The sequence below is a fragment of the Equus asinus genome, chromosome 25 (assembly GCF_041296235.1).
Source record: "Equus asinus isolate D_3611 breed Donkey chromosome 25, EquAss-T2T_v2, whole genome shotgun sequence".
NCBI lineage: Eukaryota > Metazoa > Chordata > Mammalia > Perissodactyla > Equidae > Equus > Equus asinus.
This window is the reverse complement of record NC_091814.1, coordinates 41,293,484-41,305,099: the sequence shown is the minus strand read 5'-3', so window position 1 is coordinate 41,305,099 and position 11,616 is coordinate 41,293,484. Positions and strand designations below refer to the sequence as shown.

Sequence of the window (11,616 nt, the reverse complement as noted above, 5' to 3'; positions counted from 1 at the left end):
TAGTGTTAGTTTCAAAATAATGCCACAAAGAAGGTGATGGAAGGAGGGGAGAATAATACGTGTGACTAAGGTAAACTGAGGAAAGCATGGTCTTTAGAGCCATATAGAACTGGGGAAGTGTTGGCTCTATCACATACTAGCTTTGATCTTAAGCAAGTTTCTTAATCTTCTTGAGCCTGAGTTTTTTTCCTTCCAAAAATAAGGTTGATAATGCTTGCTTCACAGGACTTGAATGAAAATCAGAGATAATATATTTTAAAAGGTGTAAAACACTTACTACTTTTTCTCACCTTCCTTTCCCTGATTTCCAGGAAATATCACCTAGAGATATTTATTGACTGTATTTAAGAGGTTTCATTAAGGTGTTGCTGGAGAAGTTTTTAAAAAGAATATGCCATGTATAAATAGATTAAGATGGTTTACTTTAAAAAAAAAAAGTTAAAAAATGAATAGGGTGAGGCAAGAAGAGGGTGAAAAGCAGAACTTATAGCTTGTGACTATAAAGGATAGTCTTAGAAACATTATTTTCAAAGATGGTATTGCTAGAGAATTCTGCTAAAGGAAGTAATATTGTTCATAGGCAATATTGTAGAGAGAATAGAAGAGAGGGAAATCACTTTTCTGGTATGAGTCAGTATTTGGTTTTATATCATTTCATCACAGTAAAGTAGAACCAAAGATTGATTCACCTCAGTGTAATCAAAGAAGCATGCATTTAGGAGCCAGACAGCTGTGGGTTTTAATATTGACTCTGTCCCAAACTAGCTGAGTGATCTTGGACAAGTGATTGACAAATTCCTTGAGTCTCAATGTATTCGTTTCCTAGGCCTGCCATAACAAAAACCAGGTGGCTTAGAACAGAAATTTATTATTTTATAATTCTGGAGGTGAGAAGTCCAAAGGGAAGGTGTCAGCAGGACCATGCTCTCTCAAAGACTCTAGGGAGGATCTGTTCCATGCCTTCTCCTAACTTGTGGTAGCCCCAGCTGTTCCTCGGCTTGCTGATGCGTCACTCCAGTCCTCAGTCTTGATATGGCACGCCCCCTGTGTCTCTGCGTCTTTCCATAGCTGTCTTCTTATAAGGACACCAGTCCTATTGGAATAGGAACCAACCCTACTCCAGTATGACCTCATCTTAACTTAAATAATTATAGCTACAATAACTCTATTTCCAAATAGAAGGTCCCATTCTGAGGTACTGAGGGTTAAGACTTGAACATATTGTCTTGGGGGGAACATAATTCAACCCATAACACTCAGTATCTTCATTCCTGAGGTGAGAATAAAAGTACCTTCTTTGCCAGGTTGTTTTGTGAATCCTACATGAGTTATGAAAAAATACCTAGCACAATATCTGACACATAGTAAGTAAGAAAACTGAAGAGGAATAGAAGCCAGTTATCAGAATGATACTTTGGTGTTACTATCCGATTCCCTGTTATTGCCAAGAACTCTTGGTGGAGAGGTCTTCCCAGGCTCTGTGACTCTTTAATATTGCGTTCATGGGTGACCTTGACGTAACATTTACTAGGCACCTACTGTATATTTGGCATTACACCAGCACAGAGGTATTGATGAGGAGGGAAGCTGAGGCCATCTCTGTGGTTTTCTGAGGTGGTTTGCACTGCAAAACAAACTCCTCATCCCAGTCAGCACTCAGATATAGAAATCATGGTGCAGAAATGGAGTTGGAGAACTATAACCCATGCGCAAAATCTGGGCCACTGGCTGCGTTTGTAACTAAAGTTTTATTGAAAGACAGCCATGTCTATTTGTTTATGTATTGCCTATGGTTAGTTTGTGTTACCATCGCAGAGTTGAGCAGTTGTGACAAAGTTAGGCCCACAAAGCCTAAAATATTTACCATCTGGCCCTTTACAGAAATGTTACTTTCTCCAACCCCAGGCTTTGACTTATGCCTTCTTAGTCCACAAGCTCAACAATCCTCAGAACTTCAAGTTTACACACAGCTTGGGCCCTGGCCTCTCTAACAACTTTAGTTTTTCCAGTTTTGAGACTCAAAACCTCGAGGTCATTCATTCATTTGATCATTCAACATATGATTCAGTGAGTCCTTTATGGCACAATCTAAGCAAAAGAAAACCTGAAAAAAAAATGGCGTCCATGTCTTCAAGGAATTTATAATCTGGAAAGGCAATAAAGTCTCTGCACAGATGAGAATCACCAAAGGCAGTAAGATAATGGCTATGAAAATGGTAAAGACATGGAGAAGAAAGAGAGAAAGAACTCTTATGGTCACTGTCCACCTAGTTGCTAATGCCAGAAATCAGAGTCACCCTTGAGTCTTTCTCCTTCCTCACTTATCTGCTGCACCATCCAAGTTTTGTTACTTCTATGTCCTAAACATCTTTCAAATCCACCCATCTTCTTCATCCCCACTGCTACCCCGCTAGCTCACATTACTGGATCACCGCCAATCTACTAACTGATTTTCCTTTCTCTAGTCTTGCCTTCTTCCAACGCATTGTCCACACTGTCATCAGAGCAATCTTTGTAAAGTTTAGATCTAATCAGGCCACTTAGCTGCTTTAAAGCCTTTGAGAACTTTTCATTAGGATAAAGTGTGGGCCCCTCAACCTGTCTTACAGAATCCTCTAGAATCTGACTTCTGGTTCCCTGTCCAGCTTCATTTCTTGCTGGACTACTCTCTGATCCAGCCACATTGGTCTTCTTTGAGTGTCTGGAACTTACTGTGATCTCTCACCAGAAGACTTCCCAAATGCTGTTTCTCTTACTGAAACTCTGTCTCCTCTCCTTTGCACCCCGGCTTCTTTTGCCTAGCTAACTCCCTTATTCTTCAGGTCTCAGGTTAAATGACAGTTCCTCGAAGAAACCTTCCCAGACCTACTAGTCTAGTTGGATTAGTATTTGCTATTTACTCCCACAGCCTCCTGCACTTTCCTTAGATAACACCCACTCTCTTGTTTACTTATCCTGTTTTGCGGGACTGAAGTTGGGAAGAGCAGGAACCACTACGCCTTTTTTACCCTTGCGCTTCCCCCACCCCTCACCTCCACCTCCCCAAACCCCACTCCCCACACCCCACCCCGACTCCCCGCGCCCTTCCCTCGCTTGGCCCACAGCCCTGGGCACCGACAGGTGCTCAGTAAATGCTGGATAGATGGTTGGGCAAGTTATTCTTCTGGAGTCCACTTTCCTCTGATACGGACTGGGGGCGGAGCCTCGTCTGCAGGGTGTGTGTCTCATTGCTGGGGCGGGGCAAGCGAGCAGGAGGAAAATTCGAAGCCTGGTTGGCTGGGACGCTTATCTGTCAGGACCGGGGGCGGGGCTGGGGGCAGGTTTCTTTGCTCCACGAGGGTGGGCGGGGTAGAAGCGGCCGAGGTTGCCGGCTAGGATAAAATACGCGGTGAGCCGCGCGGGGCGGGGCGGGGCGGGGCGGGGGCCATGCGTTGTGGTGAAGGAGGCGGTGCTGGTGGAGGCCGAGCAAGGCGGCACCTGGAGCGCAGAGCGCGTGGCGTCTCCGGTGGATGGATCGGGCGCCGCCTTTGTCGCCCGAGCACGCGGGCAGGGCCTGGCGCAGCGCAGCCCCTCCGAGCGACTCCGGGCCAGAAAGTGGGAGCTTGGGGCGGGGCGGTTGGGCCAGATCATAAGGAGACCAGGGCTGCGGCTGCCTCGTGGTGGGTTACTTTCGTGAAGTTCCCTAACCGAGCTGGGGATAAGCTGTCCATTGGGCAGCAGAATCCGTGGAGTCAATGCAGGGACGGACGTGAGGAAAGATAATTCTACAGAAGCAGCGAGAGTAAAGCCTTTTAGAAGCCAGGACTCTAGGTTTGTGCTTAAGTTTTCCTACTCTTTTCCCTCATCCCACCCTGGCTGCAGGCCACATCATCTTGTCCTTAATTTATTCAGGTGACAGAAGCTCCCTAAACAACTAAGAAACAGTCCCTTGACGCCGCAGAATGATACACCACAGCTTGGATGTTAATGCTCCCAGTTAGAGATGTGCGGTAGCTTGTAATTTCCTCAGGAATAGTTAGAACTAGTTTTTCCCTTTGTGGAGGCATGAATACTGTTATTACTAAATGCGTAGTAAAGAGCAAAAGTTGTACAAGAGGAAGAAATGGGTGAGTATCTAACGATTTACTCAGTATTTTACTTTCTTTGAAACAACTGATGATGCCTGCCTCTTCTTGCCTTGACTTATTACTTAGTCAGGTTGCTGTTTAAACTGCTTTTAAATTTTCAAAATTTATCTGTAAGGAGAGGTCTCCACATCCTGAGTTGGAAATTGGGGAAAGCAGAAGGAATAGAGTGTGCCTTTGAAAAAAGTACACCTAACTAAGATACTAAACAGTATGTAGGTGGATAGAAATTCAGCAGCTTTCTTCATAGGATTTGAAACGTCACCTAATGAAAAGGCCATCCGCCATGTCATCTCTGTCCGCCTCTTTAGTCATCTCTGATTATTCATTCTAGTTCTAGCCAGGCCAAGCTACTCAGTTTCTCCAGACTCATTTTGCTTTCCTATAACTCTGTGCCTTTGTACATACTGCTGCTTCTCCACTTTCCCAATACCTATTTTTCCTTCAAAATTCAGGAAATATATCACTTCCCCCAGAAATTTCCAATGTGTCTTTTCTCCAAGTACAGACATTGCCTCTGTACTACCACAGTGCTCTGTGATGCTCATCTCCGATGATGCTTTTCACACTGTGATAGAGTTTTCTGTTTGCTTGTTTCTGTGCCAAATTGTTAGAGTAGTGTCTTTCTCTCAATATTCCTATGCCTTGCACAGTACCAGTGGGTATTCTGTAAATGTTGGCTGGGTGGATGTACTGGTGGGTAAGGGGATAGCTAGAAAGATGGACATATAGGTGGGAGGGGAGGGATGGACAAATGAATAGATTGATGTTTGGACTAAAGATTCTACAGATGAGTAGATGGAAATAAAATTTGTTTGGGGAGTGAGTCTTGATGGACACTCTGGTTGGGCAGCACTGAGAAGATCTTGATAGGAGTTCAAGGAGGTTGATGGAAAGGGATGGGGGATAGTTGAGGATGGTTCATTGAAACTATTCCTTCTATTGGAAAAATATGGATAAAACATGTACTGACGTTAATAAATGCCATTTTGTAAGGAGAAGATAACACTCGTTTGATATTTTTAGTGTTTAAAATGTGAAATGTTAACATTTCCCCTCTCCTATTAGCTTCTATTTCTTTCAATCTCTAGTATAAATATTATTTGAAAGTCAATTGTAACATACAGTATGGAAATTCTCATGACTGTGATTATTTTTGAAAGTTGTCTAAAGTTTTTTTGTGTGTTGTTGTTGCTGACTAAGCCAATTGAATTCTGTGCTTCTGGTCTCTGAAAACAATCATTTTAATACCAACAAACTTTTTTCTGTAATAATGTCTTACATGTGTAGAACTTTATAAAACTTGGAGATATTGTGTGTACACAGTCTCATTTGATTTTCATACTAATTCTGCAATGTTACTTGAAATTCTTCTCATTTTATAAATGAAGAAACTGAGACTCAAAGAAATTGAGAAGTTAGCATTTTCGTAGTCACCACAGGCCGGTGTCGTAGATGGGATTATTGTTCCCAATTCTTCACTCCTTTCCTTTCTCCTGCTGCGAAGTGACTTTGCAATGTCTCCCAGTAGAGTAAGTGGAATATTCAAATCTGACCTTTTGGCTTTGGTCTTGGCCATGTATTTGCTGGCCAATGGACTGTTAGCGGTCATGTCGTGAATGGAGGCCTGAAGTCTGCATGGGTTAGCCTGGCCTCTTGTGCTTCTCTTGCCGTGAGAAAAACATGTCCTGGATCACTATTAATCCCAGAATGAAACATGTGGAGTAGACCAAACCTAACCTACAGCGTAGATCCAATCCTAACTGAACCTAGTGGAGCCCAGCTTAGCCCAGCCGAACACATCCAAGGTCAGCTAAACCCAGCAAAGCTGCAGATTTATGAGCAAGAAAAATACTTAAAGCTGAACATACACTTACCACAGGATCCAGCAATGTCCTCATAGGTATTTACCTAAATGAATTGAAAACGTATGTCTACACAAATGTTTATAGCAGCCTTATTCATAATTGTCAAAAATTAGATGCAACTAAGATGTTCTTCAGTAGGTGATAGAGTAACGAATTCTGTTACATCCATACAATGGAATATTATTCAGCAATAAAAAGAAATAAACTGTCAAGCCATGAAAAGATATGGAGGAACCTTAAATGCATATTGCGAAGTGGAAAAAGCCAACCTGAAAAGGCTACATGCATACTGTATGATTCCAACTATATGACATTCTGGAAAAGGCACGACTACAGAAACAGGAAAAGATCAGTGTTTGCCAGAGATTCAGGCAGAGGGGTGAGGGAGCAAGGGATTTTCAGGATAGTGAAACTATTCTGTATGATACTGTAGTGATGGATACATGGCATTATGCATTTGTGAAAACCCGTAAAACTGTACAATATAAAGAATGATCCCTAATGTAAACTATGGACTTCATAATAATGTATCAGTATTGGTTCACCACTCATAACAAATGTACCACACCAATGCAAGGTGACACTGAAAGGGTTGTACTCCCCATAGCCCACTCCAGGCCTTACTGTGTTAACCCGAGATCTTCCCTCATTTACATTCTTTTCCTGGATCCTATTGAATAATTTGTGATTCCTCTATAAATTTGGAAAGATACAACACAGAAAAAGTCATTCTTCAACAAACATTTGTTGAATACCTATTTCCTTAATTATGTAGGTAGTGGCACGTAGTAGTTTAATATATTTTTGCTAAAATTTGAAAGTTTTATTACTTTGTAATAGATTGTGTTTTTATTCCAAGTATTCGTTGCCTCTTCCGTAGGTTCCCTGCCTATGGAAGGATGACGTATCTCTGCTTGTAGCAGCCGTGGTCATGTGACTTGTCTTGATCACTGAAATACTACTGAAAATGGCAGTCCCACTTCTGAACAGAAGCTTTCAGAGCCATTTCTGTGGTCAGTCAGTCACCACTAGCTTTTTCCCTTCTGACGTGAAACGTTTATTTTAGGTAGGGGCTGCTGTTTCGTCCTTGGTTCTTCAGTGAAGAAGACAAGGAGCTGAGTCAAACCTGACTCCACTGGAGACGTGAGAAGTAGACCTTTGTTGTTGTGACCCTCTAAAATTATGAGATCATTATTGCCACGTAGCCCAGACTGATGGAAAAATCCCTAGTTATATTTTCTTCGTGTTTCTTAGATCAAATAACATATAAAGTTACGTTTCTAACTTTAATATTAGGGATGACAATTTACAACTTAGAGATAATCAAAATAAGGCCTAGAAATAAATGTCACTTGTGTATTAAATAGCAAAGAAGTATCCAAACTTCTAGTTGGCAACTTAGAGTACTGTGTATGTGGTACTCTGATAAAATAAGTACTATTTGACTTAAACTGATGTGTACCGTATATTTTAACATTTTACAATACTTGTTTTATTCACATATCTAACCATGTACCCATCCAAAAATTCATCTTATCTTTTAAGTATTTTAAAGTAAGTTGCAGTCAGCAGTACACTTCACCCCTAAACACTTCAGCATATACATCGTTAACTAGAGCTCAATATTTGCTTATGATTTTTTCTCTTGAGATAAAATTTATATGTAATGTACAAATCTTAAGTATTCCATGCAATAAGTTTTGCCAGATATTCTCCTATGCAACCCAAATCTCTATTGAGATACAGAGCATGACCATCAAAGGTTCCCTGCTTATTTTCAGCCCCTAGATTTGGGGTGTGTGCTTCTGAATGTCACATGTATTTTTGTTTGGAAGGATATGGGCTTTATATATTTAAGGAGAGATTTAAATATATTCCAAAAACCACACTAATATGTCACATTTAGATACTTCTCTAGGCCTTAGGAATGATATACTTTAACAGGAATCTGCTTCTCAAAAATAAAACCTTTAGCATCTGGTAATGTATCGATTTTTTTCTGGGCCTTTATTTTTCTTTCCCTGCCTTTGCTTTTTGAACAATAATTTTGTTTCTGTAATGACCATCATCAGAAGGAATGTGTCTACCACATCAAGCAGTATAATCATCGTTGCCACATAATTGAAACTTTGGCAATCTCACATTCTACAAAAGGCATTGGTGGTGCTGGGATGTATTTTTCTGATGCTAATTGCAACACAATTATGTGGGCTTAGACTGGCTGGGCTGAGGCTGGTTAGTAAAAGTAGGATCGTGCAAATAAGAGGGATGGGTTTATTCTATGTATGTTTTGTGGCTATACATATGTGACAGACTGGAGGAATGAGCAGAAACAACACCAGTAGATATGCTGAGCCAGCATAGAAAAGGCAAGGGCAGGTACAGGGATAAATAGGGTCTTGTTTTTAGCCACCTGGAATGCTCCCATTCCCTACTTCCATCCCTTAGGTGGCCTTTAGCTGCCAAAGAGAATATGTACCCATACCACAAAAAATAAGTATTTTAGAATAGCAATCTGCTTATATCTTTATTGTACAGCGTGGATGTAAAGTGTTTGTACCTAAAATCTGGAGATTCGATGGATTAATTCATATTGTATGCATACAGGGATAGGTTGCTCTTACTGGGAATTGGAACAGTGAAAGATGGCTTGTATTTATTCAATTCACCCTGAAGTACCATTTTAGTTATCTTTCTCAAGACATTTGTCTTTCAGGATTTAGGCACCAAAATTTAAAAGGCTGAAATCAGATTTTACAGAAATTACAAATTAATGGAAACTAATATGCATCCTTTTTTCCAGGGAGTCTTCAATGGAACCAAGTTTGGGAAGAATAGAATTGCTGGACAATGTATAAATCCTGCTTTCCATAGAGCGAAGGAATTCATGGCTGAATTGAGGTATCTCACCGCATTTTAGTCTTAATAATGTTTTCATAATGATCTTTCTTGCCTATGATTTAAAAGGCCAGAAATAGAAGAATAAGGAAAGAGACAACAGACAACATGAAAAATCTATAAAATCATCTGAGACCTTTCTTTCTGTATGTGCTCTGAAGGTTCCTTTCATCCTAACTCACTGTTTTCTCCTCTCCAGGTGCCTTCCTGGCTTTCTCTTGGGACATTCCCTGGACTCCCTTCGTGTGACACTTAGCTCAGACACAAATTAGTAGAGAGGTTATGACAAGCTTGGAGTCAGGGCCAAAAATCCCTTTAAAGAAGTTCTATAATTAAATCATTCTCCCCAGCCCCTACTTATCTCCAACCCCATCACTGAAAATTAACTGTATCCCGGCATTTATTGAAATATAGAAATGTGTTAATTAGAAATAGACTCAGTGGAGACACAACTGCTCACTTTAGATATCTGAAGAGCTGTCATTTCTAAGATGAACTTCTTCTTATATCTCCCTAAGGCAAAGTTAAGAATTACGAGTATACTTAACTGAAGGCCAATTGGGGGTTCGCTCTAAGGAAAGCATTTCTAATAACTAGAGCAGGCAGGCAGTAGAATGGAAGAAATATGTGAGAGTTATATCACTCAAATCACTTGAAGTGTCTCGGAAGAGGTTAGGTGACCATCTATATGAGGTTCCTGCGTTAAGTTGATGATTAAAGAAGATGACTTCCAAGATTCTTTTCTTCTGTTTCTAAGAATCTGTAAACTAAAAAAGAATTAAGTGACCCTTTATCAAAATTTTGACTTGGAGATACTTAAACCTAAGTACTTTAAATCAGACTTTCATTGATCCAGCCAATTGTCTACATATCTGTCTTATCAGACTGGGTGTCAGAATCAGGGGTTTACAACTGATAGGTATATTTCTTACTGTCGGCAAACTTGCTTCAGGTTTCTGAGATTCAGTACAGATGGAATGACATCAAATTGTCTTGTCTCATTCATCGGTTGATCGCATATCAAATGCATATCCTAGGCGCTGGTCTGATCATGTGAGACGAGAGCCTCAAAACTCACAGTATCAGAGCAGGGTACTTTTGGACATTAGAGAGACCAGCATATTGTGAACAAGGAGAGCTGTGCATGTGATTGCAAAATTCTACAGGTGTTCTTAAAGAAGTTCACTCTTGGGCCATACTCATATTGTGTAATTTATTTAGCTTCATATTTTCTCTCTAGCAAGGCACTATAAAGAGTTTGTAGGAGGACATTGTTACCCTTGCTGACATTGTCTTAGGACAGCTAAGGCTATACATTATCACACACCTCTCTTTCTGATAATAAGTGACCTCAAAAATAGCATGATCTGAGATCTATGCTAAGAAAATTAATCTTCTATATTATTTGACTTCCAGAAAAGTTTAATGTATCTGCACTATATTTGTAATTCATGCTGCTTTGAAGTTGAATTTTTGATTATTCCACTGACTCTATATTAAAATAATTCTCTGGTGGAGAAAGTGTAATCTCACTCATAAGTAGAAGATAAAAACAATGACAAACAAACACATAGCAACGGAGAATGGATTAGTGGGTACCACGGGGGAAGCCGGGGCGGGGGGGGACGCAAAAGGGGTGATTAGGCTCACATGTGAGGGGGTGGACTGTAATTAGCTTTTGGGTGGTGAACATGATGTAATCTACACAGAATTCAGAATATATTATGATGTACATCCGAAAGCTGTATACTGTTATAATCCAATGTTACTGCAATTAAAAAAATAAATAATTGGCTCCCCAAAATAAAATAAAATAATTCTCTGGTTATATTTATTATGCTTGTGAGATTTGGTGATTTATTATTAAACCTCTTAGAGTTAATTACGTTTATCACACCAATCTTCTCTGAAGGAAAGTTGGGAATTGTCTTTCTCATCCTTAATTAGGAAATCATGAAATGGAGTTCTGAGAACGTGGGAATTGTTTTCCTTTGCTCGATAAGACTAACCCACTGAGTTTATTAAACAAAAAGCTCTCTTGAAACCAGATAAAAATTTTTAACTTTACTGTTAAAAATAAAAGGATATTCTATTAAATAGCAGATCAGCTTTTCTCCTTAACTTCTGGTTCCTCATTTTCCAGTTTTAAGGGGAGCAAGGTGTTTTTCTTCCCTCTGCTGAAAACATGCTTTTCTTTTTAAATAACAAATTTGCCTTGTAAGTTATTAATGTTTTATTAGTTTGGCTGGGTTTCTATAAGAAAATACCTCAAATTGGGTGTCTTAAACAGAAATTTATTGTCTCACCGCTCTGGAGGCTAGAAGTTTGGACAGAACTGTCTACAGCCTTGGGCCTTGGAGGGATGTGAAGGAAAATCTGTTCCAGGTCTCTCTTCTTGGCTTGCAGATGGCCTTCTCCTCCCTATACATGTCTGACTCTGTCCAAACTTCCCCTTTTTATAAGGGTTAGAACCCACTCTAATGACTTCATTTTAACTGGATTAGCTCTGTAAAGACCCTATCTCCAAGTAAGGTCACATTCTGAGGTTCTAGGGGTCAGGACTTCAACATTATCTCCTTTGGGGGGACAAAATATAACCCATAACAAATATCACCCAGGAAAATGTCCTACAATGTGAGTTACTTGTCCAACAATATTTTTGATTTATTAAAAGAAGCTGGAGTTATCTTTGCAACCAGTTTTTCTTCTTTATTTTTTTCTCCACA

General features: G+C 40.0%; 1 long non-coding RNA gene across 1 annotated transcript; it reads left to right on the top strand.

The window, feature by feature from the left end:
- The first annotated feature begins 3,469 nt into the window (after positions 1–3,469).
- Positions 3,470–10,722, top strand: LOC139042088 (uncharacterized). The gene is made up of 3 exons (XR_011498318.1): positions 3,470–3,810; positions 8,796–8,893; positions 9,090–10,722. It is a non-coding gene; the product is annotated as an uncharacterized lncRNA (long non-coding RNA).
- Positions 10,723–11,616: the final 894 nt, after the last annotated feature.